This window comes from Stigmatopora argus, chromosome 3, assembly GCF_051989625.1.
Source record: "Stigmatopora argus isolate UIUO_Sarg chromosome 3, RoL_Sarg_1.0, whole genome shotgun sequence".
Lineage (NCBI taxonomy): Eukaryota > Metazoa > Chordata > Actinopteri > Syngnathiformes > Syngnathidae > Stigmatopora > Stigmatopora argus.
In genome coordinates, this window is record NC_135389.1 from 15,803,543 (window position 1) to 15,828,199 (window position 24,657).

The 24,657-nt window shown below is 40.0% G+C and overlaps 2 long non-coding RNA genes across 6 annotated transcripts in view; one reads left to right on the forward strand and one right to left on the reverse strand.

Moving 5' to 3' along the window:
* The window catches only part of LOC144071475 (uncharacterized), a 106,193-nt gene that overhangs the window by 63,579 nt on the left and 17,957 nt on the right, over positions 1 to 24,657 (reverse strand). For 2 of the 5 annotated variants that reach the window (XR_013299643.1, XR_013299640.1), the window contains exon 2: positions 20,856 to 20,936. This is a non-coding gene — a long non-coding RNA (uncharacterized LOC144071475). Of the gene's footprint in view, positions 1 to 20,855; positions 21,142 to 21,209; positions 21,307 to 24,657 lie in introns of those variants that run through there. The other 3 variants (XR_013299642.1, XR_013299641.1, XR_013299646.1) reach the window with 3 other exon arrangements.
* Positions 977 to 9,705, forward strand: LOC144071476 (uncharacterized). Its single transcript, XR_013299647.1, has 3 exons — positions 977 to 1,064; positions 4,703 to 4,818; positions 9,067 to 9,705. It is a non-coding gene; the product is annotated as an uncharacterized LOC144071476 (long non-coding RNA).

The following is a 24,657-nucleotide window of genomic DNA, read 5'->3' on the forward strand; positions in this document are numbered from 1 at the left end:
AAAACCTTGTCTTAATTAGAGGGCAAATGATAAGAATGCAAGAGGAGGATTAACTAGAGGTGAGCAATAAGGTTTCTTATACACATTCCCACTCCTTGTCACAGCAATGTGCCAAGTCGGCAAGCACTTTTAATTAAGTCCAACTACTGTTACTGTACATCTCCCCCTCCATGAATCAGCAAATGTCCCTAATGATAATCAAAGGCCACCATTTTATTTCTACACCTGACGCCCATTAATTCTATTCTGTCCCACTGCATTCTTTTCAACCAGTAAGATGCGTGAAAGATGTGCAATTCAGAACTTGCTGAGAATTAAATGTGACAAGACAGGCATAATTGCACTGTGGGAATTTACACCATGCCTACAAAAGTTGCTTTTAAATAAAATCTAATAAAAATGGGAAACTGAATGATGTGTTAACACAGTGATCGAAGGCAATTAATTTACATACTGTCGTACTACGGGACTTAAAGTGACCCAATTTATTTTCTATTCTTTGTACCCACGCTTCAAGAGAAACCCCCCTTCCTCCCCCATGCAGCTCAATACAATTTCCTGGCAAGTCAATCTCTTTGCTGTCTCCATTGCAAGGGAAATATTGAGAACAATTAGTTACCAGACAAAAAATTCTCAGAAAACGAAATATAAAGAATTGTGCATTGTGTCATATTAAATAGATTTAATTACACAGTATCATTATTAAGGAATTTAAAAAAAGTTAGTGACATTTTTCATGAAATGGCCTGATGTATTTTGGGGTTTTGTGGTAGCAAACAATTATTTGCAAAATGATGATAAATAATGTTGGTAGATTAGTGTTGTAGATGACAGCACTGTTGCTGTAGACCAGGGGTGGCCCTTATCTAGTCTTAGTTTAATATATTTGGCTCTTCCACCACACCTGAATCAAATGATTAACTCATCAGCAAGCTTTCCAGAAGCTTCATACCGCTCCTGATTATTTGATTCAGGTGTGCTGGTGGAGGAAGGCATGGAAAACAGACTGTATAACGGCTCTCTAGGAACGGACATGGCCACCCCTGCTATAGACAATACATGAGGTATGTATATAAAAGGTAGAAATAGAGCACACAGCCACAAATACACTGTATGTACATGCAAAACAAAATGTATTAAAAATATTAATGCATTTTCATGAGAAATGTATTTAGACATCCAAAATTAAAAGTTATATTTGGCAACTGTAATTGCAAGATGCGCTGAAAGGAGTGGGTTGTAAACTTTCAATATATGTTTCTTTTGAGACTGCCGTATATTGTGCATTAGACCTTTGTGCCGGGCAGGTGGCAACATGAGAGCCCAAGAAGCAAAACTTGTTGCTGTACAAAGTCTGCTGGACACATATTTAGACATACAGTACACTGAATGTAAAACATGTGTGCATGTGTATGATATGTGTATGAAATATATATATATATATATATATATATATATATATATATATATATATATATATATATATATATATATATATATATATATATATATATATATATATATATATATATATATGTATATATATGTATGTATATATGTATGTATGTATGTTTTAAAAAATATATCATACCAACAAGAATATTTTTCAAATTACACCTACATTAACAATAGTGAGAGTATATTATAAATTATATAGCAGACCCAAATATGTTTAAAAATCCTGGAGTACTGCATCATTACATGATCAAATGTTATGTAGAATTGTTCCTTTTTCAATGTGGAGGGAAAAAGCATCTTCTATATCAAAAGGATGACTTACATAGAAGTACTATGTGAATTGAATCATTGCCTAAATTCAAAGCGCTGTATGCAGCCCAATTGAGTATAAAAAGACTCAAGGGTTTGACGATTTGGCGTCAACGGCAAAATAGCATTTTTGCCACCATTTTCATCAGGATGCATTTTGTCACACATTGGGAAAAAGGAGTGCGGTTTTGACGAGAAGAAGTACGGCTTAGGGTATTATTGTAGCGCTGTAAATGCTCGCTGGTTACCAATAAGCACTCGGTGGCACCTAAGGGGTTGCTGCACTCCTCCCATTCATTTCAAAAGCTTCCTGAACTCTGACAGACAGCAGTGGGACCAAAAAGAAGGTGCAGAGGACAACTCTTGGGGCTGGGAGGGGTGAAGCCACCCTTCTGTTTCCAAAGCACCCAGCAGCTTGATCCCGTGTCACTCGGGGGGCAAGGCTCGGCTCTGCCTCCATTTGCCTTTGAAATCCAAACATTTAATTGTGGCCAGAGAAAAAGGGGTTCAATCGAATGAATGGTTGAGGCGTATGAACGGAGGGCAACGCCTCCTTGGGAACGGCAGGCTTCAAAATGAGTACCAAAAAAAAAAAAAATTAAAATCAAGAGGGAATAATGAAATTAGGGAAGGCATGGTGGGAGAATTTAAAGCGCTGACCCTGATCGACCACGGTGAAAACCAAAAGATTAGAAAACGTTTCATGCTAATTTCCATGGAGATTTCTATAATTTTGCAAAGATTGCTTCTTCCGCTTTGATTTGTCCACATTGGCCGCCACTCCCACTGTTTCCCCACCTCCATCTCCTGCTAGCATTTTCGGGGTGGTCCGCTCTATCACGCCTCTGCTCTCGTGGGCCCTTGATGGCCCCTTGCGGCGGCCTGCCGTCGTGAGATTACTGAAGCGATGCTGACATCTCTATCAGGCGTGGCGTCACTGCCATGCCCTCTCCCACCCCCACGTCTCTCCACCTGGTTTCTCTTTTGCCCACCCACCAGACAACTCTCCAAGATCCGTCAGATGATGGCTTCATTGGTTTGCGCGGCACCCTGCAAACTCGCACTATCCTATCCTCGAAGAAGACCACCCCCCCTCCTCCGCACACCCAACCCCCTCACAATGTAGACTGTTTCACCTTTCGCTATCCCTCAGCCTCCTCTCCGTCGGCTTCATCCTGGTTTGTGCTTCTGCCTGCCACATCAAAGGAGAACCTGGGGTCAGAGAGCCACAGGCATGGAATATAAATGCAGCCAACTGTGTGGCAGTATGGGAAATCAATCCTCTAAAGATAGCCCCATACGCTTCATGAACCCATCACCAGTCTCTGATACATATAGAAACACGTATTATAGCCCCTTTGTGCATCGTAGAGTGACGTTGTTCTTTTTGCCTTTGTGTTCAACTTTCCCGGGCAACTTTAAAACTGCGCATATTGTCGTCTGAGGAATATGGGAATCACCGTTGGGACATTGCAGGATATTTCGGAAAAAAATGGTGAAAAGTGGGCGGCTCCGTGGAGCGAGTGGTTAGCGCCTCGGCCTCACAGCTCTGGGGTCCTGGGTTCAAATCCAGGTCACGTCCACCTGTGTGGAGTTTGCATGTTCTTCCCGGACCTGCGTGGGTATCCTCCGGGTACTCCGGTTTCCTCGCACATTCCAAAAACATGCATGGTAGGCTGATTGGACACTCCAAATTGCCCCTAGGTGTGGGTGTGAGTGTGCATGGTTGTCCGTCTCCTTGTGCCCTGCGATCGGCTGGCCACCGATTCAGGGTGTCCCCCGCCTCTGGCCCGAAGTCAGCTGGGATAGGCTCCAGCACCCCCCACGACCCTAATGAGGATAAAACGGTTCCGAAAATTAGATGAGATGAGATGAGAAAATGGTGAAAAGCACTCTTGATTTAGTGGAGCTCCTAATAGATCCATACAGTCCACTGACCTCATTTCCAATTTGGTGACACACCGCATTTAACAGTCTTTTTAAACAGAGATTGTACTGTTGTTACATAAGGGGAAGAAATATAAAAATGTGTGGTTAGTTTATTGTATTCAAACCTATTATTGTGTGTTTAATTTTCAATGCAAAAATGAAGAGACCTTAAAAATAATTCAAAGTAGATCTTTTTTTGAACTGTTATGAACATTTGTATAGTGTAAATTTGTACACAGTTTATTAGAAAAATAAAATATTTGCAAAAGTTTTTGTGAACTGTCACTGTTACATATATAAAAATTGAAATAAATGAGGTGAAAAAAATGTCTTGTATTATAGGTGTTGGACCCTCTAAAAAATTAGGGACCAGTTTATTTCTACTTAAAGAAAAACTGCAGATATGAATTTTGAGCTAATTTCTTAAGTTTTTACTGTTTTATTTTAATGCAGAAAAACATTTATGTACACTTTGAAAATACATTTCATTATCGAAAAGCATCATTTGACAATTTATGTAGCACTTAAATGGGAACTCCTATGGTTTTGCAATGAGAGTGTTATTATAGGAGTCTGTGTGGGTAAAAGAAGGAAAAGCACAGCAGCACAAGTATGTAAATATTTTTTGTTTGAGTTCTGTTTCTCGCCTACATAAACTATGGATGTTTCCTGAAATGAGTCATGTAAATTTAACATGGCATTTGACACCTGTGATGCAGTTGAACTGACAAGCGAATGGCAGTGGGATTGGGTTGGGGACGTGGCCGACTGACCTCGAATTGTATCATCCTTCATGAATGAACAGGGTGAAAAGCTTCACAGTCAGTGGGCTCGGAGGTCGACTTACTCAGCTTTGAGAGCAATAGATAAACGCACTGTCGGAGGATGTCATCGTCTACATTAGTGATGGAGATGCCACGCTGGCCACGGCGTTTGACTGACATCGTGTTTTGTGCAGTGTGACAGGGGCTTGTAAATGCTAACTCCTTTTGGCCGTGTCTTTCAGCCTGGTGGAGCCAAAGCATGCCAACACCTAGTGATGCCGCAGCGCTCCACTTTGACATTCTGTGGGTATTATGCATGGCCTCCTTACCTTGAGGGTGCATACGTCGACTGTCAGAGGTGGGAAATGTTTTATATTTACAGATACTACTGTAGTAAAATTAGGAGTGCTGAATTAAATAATAATGTATTTTCACAGATGAAATAGTATTAAATAATCTGCTTAAATGTAAGAAGCTTGTATTTTTGTTTTAGGTTAACAAAGGAGTAGGCTGTTTATGATTTGCATTTAATCATCCTTGTGGTGAGAAACACCAAATCCTGAGGAGGCCGTAGACTAGAAAATGCTTGTTTCACTGAATCTGATGCATCATTATCAGTGCTTCATTGAGTTGTTGTCCTAGTTCCTCCTACTTTAAAAGGCGCAATGTTGTTAACCTTGGTATGGTCTGGCCTAATTTAGCTCACTTATTTTTTACATTACACCGTGAGCAGATTTTTTAAAGTAACAATCCAGGTGCTATATCTGCTCTGTTGTCACATACCTGGAAAATCTAATTATGTACACGAACAAAGTACTGTATACTGTATAAACACTTCATTACTTCTCACCACTATGGAACACTTGACCCTTTAGTCAGTATGACCATCACCAACAGCATTATCTAACTCATGTAAACATTTAACACAAACAATGGACGTGTAAAATATCATAAGGAGGAAGAAAGAACGGAAGGTAGGATAGTAGGAAGAGGTTTTAAGAGTCACTCTATGTAAACCACAAGCAGACAGGCATCATCTTAAAGTGTCTCTACCACAAAAGGCTTCACCAACCACAATATTGAAGATGTGTGTATTCAGCACAAGCCTAATGCACTCCCAGTCCTCCGCAGTGCATATACTCTACGGCCGCACAATAGGTACGATATGGGTTTTTCCATGCTTTCAGAAAGCAGACAAAAGTTTCCCGCTCGGTTGAAGTATTCCCGTCAAAACTGTTTGTTTCATTCCTACTTTCAGAAGAAAAACTGCAAGACAAAAAAGAAACAAATTTAAAAGAATAATAACATTTCAGGAAAAAGAAAAGGAAAATTCCCACTTAGAGTAAACCTAAACAAATGTGTTTTTCTAAATGGCTCTCATAGACTCTTTGGATCATTTAGCACAGCAACTACACAGTGAAATACAGTTTGTAAAACTATGCAAATTGTCCAAAATTACAATTCTTGTAGGATTAGTTTTCTAATGACTAATGTTTTCACTCAAATACAGGGACCATAATGTTGAGATGTAAGATGTAAACGATGTTATAACTTCCAGGTAAATGTAAACCCACAGTTCTAATTTTTAATGAGTGTTTTAAATCACTTTCATTCTAAATAATATACTCAAACAATGAATTCAAACCTGCAAAGACATGACTTTTTTCCCTTTTCTTTTTGATCTGAACTTAATGACTTTATTCAAAACAGCAACTTATTTCAACATTCAATAGTTTTTAATGATTTCTGATATAAATTTAAAAAAAAAACGATAAGCATTTTAGTCTACAAAGCAAGAAAAAAACCATATCATAACGTGTTCTTTATAAGATCGTCTTTTTTTGCCATTCCGTTTTATAGCTGAGGAAACAACATGAAGAATTCAAGTGCCTGCAGCACAAAAAAACAAAAAAAAACCTTGGCCATGCAACTACTGTGGAGTTGCACTGTAGGCCGGAGGGCCGGACAGTGTGCTCTTCTTCCACCCCCTTAATGCCCTTGCCATTGATCTTTCCCGTAACTACAGCTCCCCACAGAAAGCCACACAATCTGTGCAGGGGAGTGCTCCCAGGCACCCCCCACTTCAAAGGTGCATATTTACTCTTAGAAAATTTAGAGAAAGTGCAGCTGTGGATGCATCCTCCAACCTCAATCAATGATAGGGCTTCTCTTCCTGACCCTCCCCCTGCTAGCTAATAAAGTGCTTCTTTGGCTCTGCGGTTTCTCTGCGTGTCTTATGGGCTTGGTTCAAACTCGCACTTAGGTCGGTTTCAATTGTGTTCCACTTTTAAATTGATTTTTTTTGTTTAAACTTTGTTGCTCAAGCAAGGTTAGCTGCACAATGTTTGCACTCTTTGAATTCCTTTAAGACTGATATCCAGGCCCCAAACTTAGATGAGAAGTGAACGTTGGAGTCGGGAATAAATATTGTCAAATGTAATTTTAAATGATGAGATAGAAAATATATATTTCATTTTTTAATATTTCAGGTCCCTTTCCTTCAACAGTTTTAAACTAAATGTCAGCTAATATTTTCTTTACCTGTTTATGTCACTTAGATATCTGGAAAGCATCCCTATTTATTGCGTACTTGGTGATAAAAATAGTAGCTTTTCTGAAAAGAGCATGCTTAAAGTGAGCCACCATAGTTCTAAAATGGCATGTGGTGTCTATTCATTCTAGCTCATTTGGATCCTAATGGTGCCTCTCACAGGCATATCTTTTTCACTTGCAGGCAGATCGTAGTACAGGTTTCATTCTTCGCTTCGCTAACATGTTGACAGCACTTTGTTAGTAGATATCAGCCTGCAGTGAGCAGACACCATGAGGGAACGAGGATGTGGTAATCATCTCTATCTCTGGTTCCTTAGCAGTATTTCTCCCCCACTACTTGTGGCCAGCATGCTGGCAGACACTCTCCATTGAGTGGCTGTCAGGCAGAAAGAGGTGTGGGGATGTGGGCTCGGTTCTACGCCAGTTCACAGTCATTTCTTTCTAAAAGCTTGAAGCTGAAAACATTAAGTGTCGTCCCCCATCTTACATGTGCTGGCAGTTTTGACAACACTAACAAGGAGACCACCGGTAGTCAAACTCGATTACACCTCCCAGGTGGCTTCAGGCCAGCTACTGTTGAGCTTGTTGTAGCAAGCCTTCCAAGAGTAATGCATGGTCAGCAACGATACTCAGAGAGGTTGATTTTTGTTTTTAAAATCATTCTTAGTAAAGCATAGAGATTTCCCCACGTGAGAATCCCAGTAGCTCAACAGTTTTTAAAATACTCAGGATAGGCTGCCTGGCACTAATAACTGTGACATGTTCAAAGCTCATTGAAATCACCTTTCTTCCCCATTCTGATGCTTGGTTTGAACAGCAGCAGATTGGCGAGAACATGTTGAGACGCCTAAATGGGTAGAGTCTTACTTAGTACCAAAATATTTCGAAATGCAGTCATGAGAAAAAAAATACAACCAAACAACAAAAGCTGAAGAATTAAAGCAAAACAAAAAAAGCATAATGGAAAAGTAGACAGACTTCAATGGCAGACAACAGCAGCGTGCTTTGCTAAGTTGCAGTTTCTCACAATCTGGACCTGTGATCTTTAGAGTGATACCCTGCAGTTCATAGCAACAAATACGCTCAATCACACAGGGAGATCCCAAGTCTCTCTGTTGGCCAATTATTGCTTCTTAAAAGCCCGGGGTGTAGAGGAAACTTTGACTCCTGAAAATAAAGACCAATGTGAGGGGAAAAACACTGTTGCTATTAAAATCTTTATTATTCTGTAAATCACCAGCGATTTGTTTTGCCTCATGGCTTGTTCCGCTATGTTCTTGTTGCTATTGCAAAGGGCACGGGGTGATTACAATTGAGAAGAGCAACATTATTTTTGCAAGTTGTTTCAGGGAATAAATAAATAAAATAAATGTGATGCCTTTTTGTGATCGTTGTTGTTGTTGTTATTATGGGTGCATAAGGCAAAGATCTCCTCTGTGTCATAATTGCCTGGAGTTAAAGAGTAAAGGCTCTGGACTGCTGATGTTAGTGTGGGCCTTTCATCAGGGGGCTGAAGTCAAACCTGCTTTCAAAGATCAGGGACTCGTGAGGATCAGACCTCTTTCATTTAAAGGAATGAAAGTCTTTTTGAAAAAGAAAAAAAGTTATTATTTATCTATTGCTGAATTAGACCTTTCCTTGACTGGTGCGTCACGGCTGGTTTTGCTGGTTTTGTTGACTATCAAGCATGGCATTATTCATGGTGAATTCCTGCTTATTTGCTCTTTCAATACCAAACATGCTGATTAATTTTAAGGACAGATTTTGAAATTAGCTTGCTTATTCAAACCGAGTGGAAAGTCGAAAATGTTGAAGAGGATCACACAATTATGGAGTAAAAATCACTCCAATTTAACAGCGCCGTGTTAACTTTTTTTGAGAGCGGCTTATACTTCACCTCATAATTAAAAGCCCGCTATGGGGAAAATGAAAAAGGAAAACACCAACACTGCATTTAGCAAGCTGATAGATTCTCCAAAAGCCCTCCTTTGGCTCGCCTGATGCTCTAGGTTAAGAATGGCTCTCTAACTCCACTACCACTTCCCCCGTTCAGGCACGCAAGCCACATGACAAGAGCCCGACTGAGGATGCTTTGAAACGTCAGCCTCTAATCACCAGAGAGAGCATCCTTACAGAAAGGAGCTGATGGACGAATGGGTCATAAGAAGGATGTCCCGACCATAAATCAGACTACGTGGGTGACAGCGCACAAAATAGGTGAATTGTCCTTGGGTCTGCAATGTAGGGGGTGCCCCTTGTGTCCCCGCGTCGCACCACCCTTTTTATTATTTGAGAGCGAGTCAAACGGATGCCCTACCAGCCATTCTTCCCTCCCCGTTGTGTTTCCTCACCCCCCACGCACACACTCTCCCTGGCTGGACCTCGCTATGAACTGTTTCCAGAGTCAGTTACTGGTGTAATTGAAAGTGCTTTGTCATCGCTTTCAGCCAAACGCTGATGGATGTGAAGTTGAATGAGGTTTGGGGTTTAGTTATACGAGTGGGCCTGTGTGAGATTTATCACCAGAGGCTTAAGAGGCTACAAGAGACCATTAAAGTGCCGCCACAGCCTACGTTGTCGCAAACTGTTCATTATTATGCATTAAAATACAATGCCTTAAATATAGGTACTTTCCATTGGGGGAAAAAAAACATCACAATCACATTGAAGGGGTCTTCTTACAACTAGCTCTTTTGGAAAAGAAAATCCCCAACAAAAACAGCAATCAACAAGTGATCTTTGGGATTAGGGGGAAAAATTAACTTTAAAAAATATTACATACTCATATAATGAGGAAAAATTATAAAGTGGACATTGTTACCTTCAGGTAACTAATCTGAGAATTGGATTTGGCCTGCTTGCAACTGTCAAAAATATTTATTCATTCATTTTCTGTACTGCTTATTTACACTAGGGCCAGGGGGTGTTGGAGCCCATCCCAGCAATGGAGAGGCACCAGTAAATAGTTAATAACATCAAATAAAATTGGCCAAAGGCATTAATAATGAATCAGTTATTTTCCCAGTGTAATCACAGCCAGAGTTTTCACAGAAAAGACTATCTTCACTGATCAATTGTGGTCTCCGGGAAACCAATGGAACCATTTAATTTCAGTTCTAGATCAACAACCTCATGCAAAGCGTGGGAGGTGTGCTAGTTCTCATTGTCTCCCACTTATTATAGGCTACTCCCAGCTGCCCAAACTGCGAGGGCCTGGATCACGTCCAGCGCCGGCTCTGATCTGGGCCTCTTTGTGATTTTGACTAGCACAGAGTTGCTGTCCTAGAGCCATGTTGGAATGCAAGAGCAGTGGTGGAGAGGTGCAGAGGAAAGTGACCTCACTGTGTGATGTGAGTGAGAGTAGCTGGGCAAAAGTAACACACTGAGGTTGGTGGGATTATAAATAAGTAGCTGTGCTGTACACAGCAAATAGGAGAGGTGAATACTTGTGCCCACAGCGTGGTTGTAAATGGTGCCCTTTTACAACATTGCCCAGCAGCAGCTGCCAAGACAAGATGGATAGAATAGGAGTAATGAGACCATTTGCCTTATTCCTTCTCAAATATTTTATCATTTCATTTCAATTTTTGTCTAAAAAGTTGAATGAGATTTCAAATGCATGATATTACCTCCTCACTGTTTGACAATTTAATACATTTTTCCATATTAGGGATAAAATTAAAATGAAAACAGACCCTAGGGTAAGCCGATGAAAACTGAACCAAAAACAACAAAGCGTATTGGTATAAGAGCTGCCTCCTACTCGTGCTTCTCAATATGTGATTGTGATCTTCTGTTTCCATGGTATTTCACTAATAAGCCAGTGGGTGGTGTACTTGTGGTGCCGGGGGGTGACAAGCACAATAGTAAATTATTGGGACCGGTATCCCTCAATAGCAGGGTCGTATTTTATTGAATTTTACGTTTTATTATTTATTTACCTGTGTTGTACACTATAAAAACCCATAGAATGTGTTCTAACTTTTCACTAGAACAAAATGTGTTCAAGTTTACGCAGTTTAAAGTGCATGTGCCGCTTTCCCATATAAAGTGCCACGCATGACTGGTCGCTTTGGAGCATGTGTGCATGTGAGCCATATTGTCAAGCATGAGTCTACAAAAAAAGAAAGGGATCCTGCTATAGGCACAACATACCTGTTAGGAGAAACAGTGAGGAGATAACTTAAACAGGAAGCTAAGTGTGCAGTAAACACTGTTAACTGAGGTACTCAGTGAAACTATAAATGTGGTGTGTGAGAAGAATTAAATTTGAATGGCGACCATATGGTGATGTCTCTAGTTTGCAGCTTGTCTTTCAAAAATTTAAAATGTTATTTGTGATTTGTGCTATTGTTATTTTAACAAGTTGTACCTAATATAGTGAAAAAAGCTCAAATGAACATTCGGCACAGAGCTAAATGTGGAAAAAAAAACTATTCAAATCAAAAGAAATGCCATTGCCGGTGGGAAAATTAGCACAGTAAATGAACATTAGCTTGCAGATGGTTTGTGATGGAGCATCGCCGTGGCTGCTAACAAACAATTGATTAACTTGTAAACTCCCATTGCCCAGCTGTTATTCAGGCTGTTTATCATAAATAAAAGAGGGGGAGTAGGGAAAGAATCCAGATGCTTTGAGTGTGGCAGGGAAGCAATCTGTCATTATTCTCAACTAACACTGATGGATGCCGCTTTGAATGGAGATTGGTTTTAGTTAAACATGACAAAGTGAGGGATGACATGGCGCTGGTCACAAAGGCTGGGGGTCCGGCAGTGCCTTACTGCTTGCTTTCCAAGGAAATGTAATGTTCATGTATCAGCTGTCAATAAGGAACCATGTTGATAAAATGATTGTGGTTTATCAAGTTTAGAAATGAGAATTCTGCAAAGGATCATTGTGTTTTAGAAAATGCATTCATCGCGTAAATCAGCACACCAGGTACAACTTTATTGGAAAACAGATTGTGTGGTTCAATCAGAAAAAAGGGCAAAAAAGTGTTTTCAATTGAACTGCTTCAGTAGTGAAGCAGTAATTTAAGATTAGAAGTATTTTGTCAAAAATGCTGCTACAGATTTCTTTGCAGGAATACATTTCTAGTCATCTGAGAGACAGAATGTTAGATGGGCATGTTTTGTGTGGTGCTGCTCTTATTTCTTTTATGTGAGTCCATGTGGCCAGGCTGTTTGCAGTCTTGGCTGCGGCGCAGGCGGCTAAAGCAAATTGTCAATACGAGGCAGCAGAACACACGGCTGCCTCTTTGGAAAAAGAAACAGCGGAGGTGTTGTAGAAGTCAGCCCACAGACAGAAAAACTTGGGAGGAAACACCAGAGAGCCATTAACTATACACAGCATTATAGTGATCTACTACCCTAAAAAGCTCTACTAACAGCTAATGAACTGGACTTGGAGGCACAACCACTCCTTCAGAACCTCAAACACACATGCACAGCATGTATACAAAGACTGAAGAACACGTTGGGAAGCAATGCAGAGTCCTCATCTTGTACAAAACAGCGCGACAGATCAATTCCCAAACGAAATAAAAAGATTACACACACTCCCTTACATTCGCAACCCTTCTACACCTCAAGACACTTTTGTACCAATTTAAACTTAACTAGGCAACCCCCACCCCAACCTAAAAAAGCACCACACGTATCTCCTAATTAAGAATGAGGCACCAAGGTTTTTTGTGTCTACGGTTGTGCTTGCAACGTCAATGTCTGGAGTGTGAAAACATATCTGATAGACTGGTGCCCTCGGCTCCCCCTGATCAGGCTCCAGCAGGTATCCCTTGTGATTGACAGCTCACAGGTCAGCCGTCCATCTCCCAGTCTGTTAGAGGGTGGGCGGTAAAGAGATTTGGAATGCCTGGGACCCTGATTGCTTTATTGCTCGCCTGTCAGAACCATTGTATAGCTCTGTATTATTAGGGATCGCCATCTCTCAGTCTGCAAGGTGCCGCGCCTCAGCTCTGCATAAAGAATCACCAGTCTATTCAAAATCCCTCCTTTCTTTTTGATTGAAACGGAGAAAAAGTGCAGATTCTTCCACGAAAGCTCCCATATTTGGTTTGTCAGATAATGCGAGGCACATCTCGGGGGAATGGTTGGATGGCGAGAACATGTTGGAGATTTGCTGTCACATTTGGCAGTCATTTCTGAAGTAATACTAACAATTGTTTTGAACATTACATTGGGATTACTCCGATGTCTTTTATGTATTTTATCATTTTCACTGTGGGGTGTGTGCCAGTTAAGCTCGTCTTAGTTATACTAGTGGGTCTTGACATCTTGCGCCAAAATCTTCAAAAGCCGTAGTAATAATTTTGCTGTGTAATTTTCCAATTTGTGTTTGCTTAATTCTGTACAAAGTTTTTTTTTCAAATAAGCCTTGAATACAAATGTTAAAAAATATACAGCAGTAATTGCCGTTGCCTTCTTGTGGTGCCTGAAAAGTTATTCTATCATATTTTGTACCATAGTGTATTTCAATTTCCGAAAACTAACCACGTCCTAGGCAACTGATATTAAATGGGCGTCATGTTGAAAATGGAAGCGCTATCATTATTCAAACCACATAGTATTCAAACTAAATTCATGACCAATTACACAAACCTTTGCAAATGCTGAATATGCATGCCACCTGTGATATGACACATTTTCCCTTGTACCTTCAATTTCTGTCTCTTTTGGTGTGGTATTCAAATATGCTTTGTAGTTAGCATATTTCCTTAAAATTGCACACCCATTTGACTTTGAGCATATTCTAGTACATAAAAGGCCTATCCATTGCAATTTCTCTACTTTTCCGTATTTTCTTAAAAATTTTGGCAAATCAATTTCTATGTAGAATAATTGAGAGAAAAAGTGAAATTATTTAAGTGTTGTGAAAAGGGCATTTTTTTAATTCATTATATTGCAACAAAGAGCAAAGTACGTATACATTTTCAGTTAACAAAGACCCACCCCAAATCCCAAACTGATTTTGAGATTTCCATTTTATTCCTTTGGCTGATGACATATTGGGAAGTTGACAGTAGTCATCGGACCCATCCCTCCAAACTAACAGATCCCAGGTGATTGCTAGGTCTTACCCCTGGTACTCCGGGCCAAGGCAGCTACAAGCCCAGAGGGGTTGTGGTGTCAGCCATGGAAATAAGGTGACAAGCAAGGACATGCACCTTTGGGACCAAAGGCCCAGTTTGTAGGAGTCTGCATATCAGCGCCCCAAAAAATGGAGTGACCATCTTGTGTTGTGGACTTCTTGAATTCCACAGTGAGTGTGCCTGTGTCCTGGAAGTACTAGCATCTGAAGTCTGCTGGGAGAAGTGGTGAAATGTTAAATTAGATCTGCATGCCTGGATCAGCCTCCGAAGGGTACATATCCCATAGGGACTGACAAGTCCTTCTACAGGCCATGTTCCATTATGGGTCTGGGGTGTGAAAGCATTTTTCAAAAAGCTGTCCCCTGAAAATAGTACATTATCTGGTGATCGTGTGTTAGTGGCCGTTTGTTGTGGAAGACTGGAAGAATTGATTTAGTAGAAGATTGCCAAAAATGCTTCCTCATGAGACACTCAATCTAAAATGACAATGGTGCTGTGGTTCAAACTACTGATTTAATGAAATAATTGGTAAAACCTATAACTGGACCAGTGAATTTTCATGCTAGCAAACAATGATTTTTAATGAGTCAATATTGTTTCCCATAACGTTTATGTGTTTATCTGAGGAGGAATTATAACATCATCTCGCTCACCCAGAGCCCTTCTTACTGGAAGCCGTATTGATTTTGTTAGTCTGAGATCCTTGCCTTGCCTGGCCTTTACCTCTGGGACAAATCTAATTGTTTATCTCTAGACAGACTTCTGCTTTTTTTTACTCCCTTCTGTCTCATTATGTGCCAACATTTGTCAAGTCAAGTCTCTCCACACCCTCAAATCTCGCTTTACAGCATGTCATTCGGCAGCCCACTACAGATGGCTCGCTTATCAGCAGACCCTCCCACATGGAATGCTGTGAACATGACAGCACTAAAGATGTTTAAAAAATGTACTCAAACTGGTATACAGTTTAATCACTCACAAGAGACTGTCTTATTTTTTTAGAATATTTTAGGAAAAATAGTTTCATAACCAATTCGAACACACGATTCTGATCACTTATTGCTGATAAAAATGCCATCCTAAATGATATTTACTCTGGTTAGATAATGGGGAAAACTGATAAGCGTAATTAAAAGTCAAGCTCTAGACTGAATTCATAATTGATGGAAAGATAACAACACCAGGCAAAAGTAAGTATTCATCAAGTATCGAAAATCTGGTCTCTTTGTGGATTATTACTTGGCATAGCAAACGAGGAAAAAATTGGGTGCACTACTCAGTCAGCAGAGGCACTATTGATTTAGTCTTAGCCATTTTGGGATTTAGAGAAGAACAAGAGTCAACAGGTAGTTGATCAACTACATACTGACATCCCGATGGACATTTATGGTCAGACAATGAATGTTGGTAATACAAACTTGGAGTCGGACCCAAATTCAATCTTTACCACACAAGGGTCAAAGCTTTGTGTGAGTGTGTATGTGTGTGTCTTGCTTGTGCCAAGAGTAAGTACTCAACATGATGAGGGTACATTTTAGTTTCATATTTTCTGTCTACCATAAAATGTGAGACAGCCTCAGCAGTTGGCAGGGTGTTAAATTCAAGATGTGCACCGGTGTCTAAATAACGTTTGTAAAAATGTTTCCTTCAAACAATGTGACGAGCCATTCAAACACGCATACTGTTGGAAACAATTGGTCCGGTTTTATCAGTGAGTTAACTCCAGCGAAGTAGGCCAGATCAATGAGTACATTTGAGAGAACAGTAAGAGAGGAGAGTTAGATGCCTGGGGTGGGATGTTGAGGAGAGAAAGCTAGACGCGGGAGCAATCAGAGAGCTAAAGATCTGTGTGTGTGTGTGTGTGTGTGTGTGTGTGTGTGTGTGTGTGTGTGTGTGTGTGTGTGTGTGCTTGCATGCACACCTTTAGGAGTGGATCAATGTGCCGACAGCAGCTCGGCTTTGTTCTGGCACAGTGCTCAGATGTTAGGTGTGCTTAACATGATTGCTTTAAGGTTTTTGTTGCGGTTACTTCTGTTTTTGTTTGTCACTTTGCTCAACTCCTTGTTGCATGTTCTGCTGTCACAATTCGCGAGTCAGCTCGGTTGCGGTTTTACGTATTTTTTGGGGTCAAATGTTATTTGATTAATCACTGAGGTTCCATTTTAATGGGCACAATCTGACACATTTTTGAGGATTGGTGAAGTACCAAGGCTTAAGTTTGGTGTGAAGAAGATAAAGAAAATGTCAAAGAGCAATTCTGAAAGAAAAATCAGCAGCAGGCATCTGCATGCTTGTGATTCTGTTTCACGAAGAAAGCAATCGCGCATTAGGAGAGAGGTTGGTCCCACTGCATTCTTCTGATACAAGTATCGTGTGCTTTTGTCGGGAGAGGTGGTGAAGGAAGGTTTCGACACTGCTCATCATTTCTGCAGTTACAAAGCGTTTTTCATCTCGACAAAAACAAAACAAAGCAAAAAATCTTCATTCATCAGTTCCTCAGCCCAAGGAGTCTAAACAAGTTTAATCAGTAAATACCGGACGAAGAATCATTTAAAAAGAGATCGGTTTTGCCTGCTTGCTGACTCAAAAGTGTTGACTGCAAGGGACAAGTAGGTGTCAATCGACTTGCACGTAGAGCCTATAGGACGTTGAGACGCATGAGCTCCTTTCCAAGGCGTTAATAAGATAGCACAGATGCGCTCTTGTTTGAGCACAGTACTGTGTCTCATTGTACTTTGGCCTTCCAACTCGGTCGCAGCGAGACCTCCATTGCTAGGGATGTATGAGAGGGTCTCATTAGGACCGGCATACGAAAACCGGGGGTCAAGGTATATAAAGGTAGTCACCACTAAGAAGCATCACTCAGATGAGGTGGGGAGCGCCACCGCGTCCTGGCGGCCACCCCTCTGGACCTCTGGCCTTCCCTATCGTGGCCTCCCATATCCACCATTATTTGATGAAGCAGAGCTTGATAATTATTTAGTGTGGATGAAGAAGGGGGCACTGCCTGAAAAGGAGTGTCCCACTCTCAGGGAGAGGATCGTAGGGGATGATAGAAGAAGGGAAAAAAAACTAACAAAAAAGATCAAAAGCAGGCCTTTCGCTTTTCATGCCTCAGAGGCTCCAAAGAGGATAAAGAACAATTGGGCCATGGGTATTCTGTCCTCTCTGGCAATTAGACTCAGCTGATGAAGTGAAAGGGATGAATGGCAGGGTTCAAGGCCTTCTCTCGGATTCACACAACAGGGTGTGTTTTTACCCTCTCCTCCTTTATCCCTCATCTCCTCAAATGCTGCTGAAATATTTCCAGATGAAGACAATGTGACTCAAGGTGCCAAACTGCAATCACAGGCGGAGGCTGATGAGATTGAGGAGCTTTAAAAAGAGCCGAGGGGGCAAAAATAGACCACTGTGCAATCACATGCGCAAACATTTTCTGAAAAGTGCTCCCCAGAAAGACAGGCCTTTGTGATCACAACTTCAAACTACTTCACCCAAAGATGTTCTTGTTACGAACCATCAACTACTCTAGAGGTTCCTCAATTAGTCTATGCACTGTGGCATTTTTCTAAAAGCAGTCAGTTGAGACATGAATGTAGCTATCTGATGTACATTTGAATACAATCCTTTTATCAGCTAAGGCATGACTGACAATCCAACTGTTAGAATTCACATTTGTATTCTTTCCATTGTGCAGACTGTGATGTTAGCAAATATTGTACTGTATCATCATTAAAGGTTATTTACACCTTAACAATCTATACAGTCCTTATACAGCCAGCTACATAAAAATTGGGACATTGACAGCATTCCAGCTCTCCACAAACGTTAATCAAGTTGTCACTTTTTATTACCTTGTTGCAAATCTTTTGCAGTTAATGACAGCCTGTAGACTCAAACCCATAGACACCAGACGTTGAGATTTATTTATCCCAAGTGATGTTCTGCCAAGCATCTGGCACAATGGTAACATATCCAAAGAGTTTTGTATCATTTGGCTAACTAAATATGAACATCTAACACAGTATTAATCCTGCTGCTTTTGTTTGTTGTCACATTATCAATAAATACAAGGAACATACTATTAAGAAAGCCCTGGAGTGACCATATTTACTTCTGTAAACACTACAACATAACATATGATTTTTATTATTATTACTTACATCAAAAAATAAATAATTGAGTTAAAAATATTGAACTTGAACGGGGCGTAATGTGCTCTATTTCAATTTTAAGTCGATCCAGTTCTGAATATATGGCTCACAAATGACTAGCTGCTATTATATTTGTGTATATGTTACTGTCCTTACAGTGACTTAGGTCACTGAATGGACCCAGGAAGACTTTGATGACGTTGCCACACTGGTCTAAAACCTTAAGATGATAATAGAGATATTCTTAAAGCCCAACTCTGCTGATATTGTGTTTAAAGAAGCAATATGGCTTCCCAAAGATTTGAGTTCAAAGTCCCCAAAGCATGGGGTCAGAATGCCAATGAGCCAAACAAAGAGCAGCCAAAACGGGCTTTGGAGGGGATTTTAAACTCGGGGGGGCCAGACCCCCTTTGAGAAAAACAGGGGTTGAGAATTGGACACACCTGGTTTCGCATGGTCAGTTTTTATTTATTTATTCGTTCATTCATACATTTTAAGTTTTGTTTTATTATATAATATTACAATTTTAAATTTACAGTTCTCAAATGTCTTAAGCCTTAATTCACAACTGTAATACCCGAATAAACTCATTAAACTATAGTAAAATTAGATATGTTCATTTATTCACATTTAGCATAGCTTCAGGTTTATATGATATGGTATAAATAGGTTTTGGACAATATTTGAAAATAATAATTCTGATAAATTTTGCAGCATTTTATGATGACACTACTGGTGGATGATTAAAGAAATGAGGGATGCATTTGCAATTGATGATGAATTGCTTCTGCCGACACCCATTTTTATCGATTTGATTGTGTCATTCTTACTGACAATATGGAGAACATCAATTTTAATATTTAAAATCACCAAAAACTTTTCAGTCAGGCTTAAAACAATAGACAATAGATAGACATGACAAGCTGCAGATGAAAAGTAACTGGCGTCATTTTTTAATTGCTTACATTTTCACTCACTTTTCGAAGGTGACAAGGCCATTACTCTGAAGTCGCCACATATCAGCACCATCGCTGGAGGATTAATGGTCTCACCCAGAACTGGTGAGAAATGTTTAAGTTGTCCTGATTATCAGTCCAAGAAAAAGAATCGTGGTTATCTGTCATTGTGTTAAGCAGTGAGAGAGGCTAATCAGACAACACCCTGCAAGCCCCACACTTCCAGTTAAGTATGTGATTAACCCTTTCGGCCGCCGTCGTACACGCAGGGAGTTGTGGATAAACAATCCATCAGCATTGCAACTATAAAAGTAAAACCTTGAGTGCCGGATGATATTATAGAGCCTATAAGGGAAAACATTAAAACGGGCAAACCGAAAAAGTAGTTTGATGTGTAACCCTTACTGCATTAGTGACCAAACGATGTAACATAAATACCTGCAGGTCAAGGAAACCATTCTAGAATTCCAAAAAAGCACATTAGAATTAAACATTCAGTGATACATCATACACGCTCTTCTTAAGGCAAATCAAGAAAATGAGCTACAAACTAACACAGCGATTAAAAGCCACAAGTCTAGACACCCGAACATTTCGTGTTAATAGCTATTACCTTCATTTAGAATTCATCTACAACGAAAGACATGCTCTGGAATGTTCCATATGGTTCTAGTAAAGAGGGAAAAAAGCCTACTAGTTTGTTTGAAACTACATTTGGTAACTGCAACACCAGCCGCACAGCCACAGCACATTTAACACATTTGTGCTGTGGAGGTTTTTATTTCCTCTCTTACTGGTCCCCGAGGTGTTTGTTCTGGCCAGGATGACTACCTTGTTTTCCTTGTCTGTCACCTTTATAGTATCTGTTAAGGCACTCAGTGCTATCTGTTTGTGGAGCATTTCTCTTCCCATTTTTCCCCATGAATGTTTCATATAGTGGAGGGTGAAAGATTGTTCGTAGCGGCGAGGCTGGCTTGCGAAAGACAAATTGCTTAGGAACGTCTAAATGGCAGTCAATGATAAGTCATTGTAAGGAGCGTAAGTGACTTCCAATAGAGTGGCTGTAGGGAGACAGAGAATAATGGCAAAGCACAGGTGAAAAATAGATGTTTGGCTTTGTGTAATTACTCCATTAGGGGGCTCTCTGTTAATCTGGCGCGGCAGCGGCTCTGTGCGCGTGTTTTTTGAAGCAATTGGTAGTGTGTGTGTGTTTGTGTTGGGGGCTGAACAATAGGGTGGCAAATCACTACACGCATTATGAAGCGTTAACTAATGGCCAGGTGAACCAGCTGAGGCACACTGCCCCACCCTGCGTGATCTTTCCCCTTTTATGCTGCAGTCTTAAAAATATTCATTCCTTGATACTGGTTGATTTCCAGGTCCAGAGACAGAACTGTATAGATACAGATAACCTGTGCTCATTAAACAGAAAGGATAATTTACCTGTCATCTAAATGTTAAAATATGTTTACCATAAAATAAATCTCAAGTGAAGTAAAACATCAATTTCTAAAATGAAAAATATTGTATTTCAGAAATTGAGTTGCATTATGAGTGACCATTTAGTAAGTGACTTTGAACATTTAACTCAAAAGTACAATATTCCAAGTGTTTATTATTTACCTGTTACGTTGTCCCATGCCACTTGGGATGTGGGTTCTTCAGCTTCCTGTGTCTCAGTTGACAACCCTGTTGAAGAGAAAACTAAAAAAAGAAAAAAAATCTGAGTTTTATCAGAAAAATGGGACAAGCGAAAATCCTACTTGTAAGATTCATCACAGTCTTGACATTTTCTCCCCAACATTTGGTATCAGCTTCTTCTGCCTCTGGCAATTGAGACAAAAGCAGGAGGCGAAAAAAATGCTCCAATATGTTCCTATAAGTTTACTCTGACCACACAAGCTGTTTTCTCCAGTTAACTTTTAAAACATTGCTACAAGCACTGCCCACAGCTTTATCGCCGTTGCGCAGACTGACCTCGTCTTCACCTATTTCCGCTAGATTCCATCTGTTTGGGTCCCACCCTAGAAAGCATCCCAGTGGGCTGTAGGCCCATTCCCTGCGATGTTTTTATTTTTCCTTCAACGGAACCCTACGGATTAAACCCTGCAAGAACTCAAGACGTAAATGTGTGTGTTCAGAGAATTATCAACTCATGCACCACCACATTATCTTGGACACCTGACAGGTTTAGAAGTGTAGAAAGTATACAGGCATAACTATTGCTTTACTTATATTTTTTTATCATCTCTGTAATGTTATCACTGTAGTCTTGACTTTAATTTTTATGCTACACTATTTGCAAAATTATGCAAAATTAATAGTTCTCTTGATAAATTACAGTAAAAGCCTTAAATGTATCTTATTTATTGATTTAAAAAAAAAGTATTTATTGCTAAAACAGGGCAAATACTCCTTTTGGTTCTAAAGAAAAATACTACTAGTATTTTAGTATTCATGCTGGAATGTCCTGATTAACTTATGAAGTTACGAAATGTTTTAATCATTCTTGATTTTTTTTCTTCATTGGCCTGAGTATAAAGGACTGATAAACCGAGGACAGAATAAGTTTTAGTGATGTGCTATCGCTCACTTTTCAATGATGTAACACATTTTATTGGTAAATATTTGACAATCAAGCATCGTCCCCAAGGAACAACAAAACCAAATTACAGAACCAATGAAACGCATATTTTTGTAAATCCACCATTTTGACACAAATCTTGTCTGCATAACCGGCCAGTGAGCATCCAAATCTGATATTCCTTGCTTTAAATTGCTGATCCAAATCCACTCTACAGCTCATTAGAGGAGTAAGCTGACCTTCAACCATTCGAGCTATTAACAGGCAAGGCGTACAGGGCTCACACAAAGGCGTCAAACGAAAGTGGGTGTAGGGTGGGGGGGACACAATGCTTCCAGCTGGACGATTTTCACCACCCCAAACATTACAGGTTGTAGCTATATGACAGTTAGGTGACGTGATCACCGGCAAATTGTTGGTTCTAAGAACTATTTCAGGGTCACGCTCGTTTTCTCTGTGTTTAATTTCCTATCGATTGCGACACGGACCATGGCGTATCATCCTGCCAAATGTCCTGCTGCACCAACCAAAGCCCCCTGACAGACAGACAGACACACACACACCACAACACACACGCACCCATCCTTGTCACTGACCCCAAGGGCCAATAACTGCCCATTGGCCCGTTATCTTTCAAGAAAGAGAGCCAGACAAACGGTGGCCTGCAGCGCCCCCAAGTGTACAATATATAGACAGGTAATGGGGTTTTATTGCAATACAGCTACACTTAGTACAAAACAGGTGCACCTAAAAGTACCAGTTTAAGGAAAAGGTGCGGTGAGTTTTATTAGTGCTGTCCATTTAAAATGTAAATTTTTACTAATGAAAAGAAAATGAGCTGCAAAATTAAAAATCCCCATCATGAAATTAGAGAATGTAGAAGAACAAATCTATAATTTAGACATTGCTTTAGATTTTTTTCCAAACTTTGAAATCCTATATAATAAAACATAATACATTATTAAAGTAAACATTTTAAGTCAAACACATCTTTAATTTATTTTGTTGTGTGAGAGTCTTAATTTTCATTTTCCCCAATATATAGTTTTATTTATATTGGGAAGTCAACAATAAGCTATTTTCCTTCACACGACATTTCCTTGATTATGAATTAACCTACATATGTATTAAGTGTAATGTAGAACACTTAAAAAATTAAACCACAATTACAAGCCCACAAAAAAGATATATTTGGTAATAATTGAAACTTTAAAAAAATGCAATGCGTGCAATTAATTTTATTGGAAAGTATTGAAATGTTTATAAATTTCTTCAAACTGAGATGGCAACACAGGCTAATATATCCCCCAAAAAATTTTGGGTGGTAAGTATGGATCTTTGTGTTGCGCTTTTATCTGATATTAAAAGTTTTGCTGCAGCTGGCCACCTTTTTGCAGTTCAGAGTGCCCCGTTGCATCATACGTGCGTGCCATGCTTTTCTTTATTCGATGCTAACGTAGAACAAAAAAAATGGATAGAGTTATCTGACTTTAAAGACATGGCCGTCTGCTGCGTCTGCGTCGTTTGAAGCCATAAACGTGACATAAGACTTCAAGAGAAAACCCCAAGTCTGTTGGTTTAAAGAGGAGAGCGAAGCAGACATGGTTTTTCCTCCATCCTGAGGGATATTCTGCGGCCAAGCTTGATTATTGGAGATGAAGGACAGCCTGAGAGGATGTGGGATTGTTAAACCCTTGAATCCTTTCAACAAAGCCTTCTTATAGCAATCTTTACTTCGCCCATGCTGCATTTATTGTGCTCACCCTTGAGTTTCCGCTCTTTTCTCACTCCATGTTCACGTTCAGATAGAATAACGTGGGGGTATCGTTTTGGCATTCAGTGGTGAAATGTAGGTATTTAATTCATCTTCAACTGTGTGTATTGTTTGTTTTCAAAACCAAACAGACCGTGAATAACTAAAGGGAAAAGTGTTGGATGCATTTCAGAGGCTCATCCTCAGCACCAACTAATCGTGACACCGTGCTCTATATGTAGACGGCACTTCAACCGTCATTAGTATTATGCGAAACTCTGGCTGTGGACTCAAAACCTCTGCGTCCCCCTTTGCTATGAGAGGGCAGCGCTTCATTTAATGCCCCGTCCATTATTGCCAGCATATTTGAAAAGTACTAAGCCTTGAAACAGCTCCTGTATTATTGTCGGCCCCGGCTGAATATTTCACGGCGGGAGGCAGAAAATGAGACCTTCCCTCAAGAGACTGCCTGCAGAGCATTCTACATGGTAAGGTCTCACACTGTGCAAAAACACCCTTGAACAAACAATTACATATTCATTCACCGCTCTTTTGAGGTTCTGCTCTATTTTTTTTCCCTCCATGCTCTGCAGTTGCAGGTAAAACAGAAAAAAGATATTTAATTCTGAAGCGCGCCACAAATATGGCATCCTCGGGCTAGCTCGTGCCGTGCCAAGATCAGAATGTGGTGAGTAATCGAAGACCTATAAAATAACGTGTTTTATCATCACATTGGCAGTGGGAACAATTCCTGGGAAAGTGGAGATCTCTTCAGAGTGCAGCAGCATGCTAAAAACAAGGTCTACACCACATTGATTGTTGAATCACCTCGCACTGTGTTAAATTCAGATCAAAGTTTTGGGACAATAGCTTGAAACAGTCTGTGGGCTGTTCCAGGATTTTATAAATGTGCCTACGTTCAAACTAAAGTCCCATCTATTAACAGTGGAAATTGTGTAGTCCAATTTAATGCAAATGCTTGCATTCACAGGTCTTCTTCAACAGTTTTTTAGTTAAGCACATTTTAAAAATGCCACTTCCCTCACATTGAATATTATTCTTATTTCCCTTTGCCTCATTGACATTTT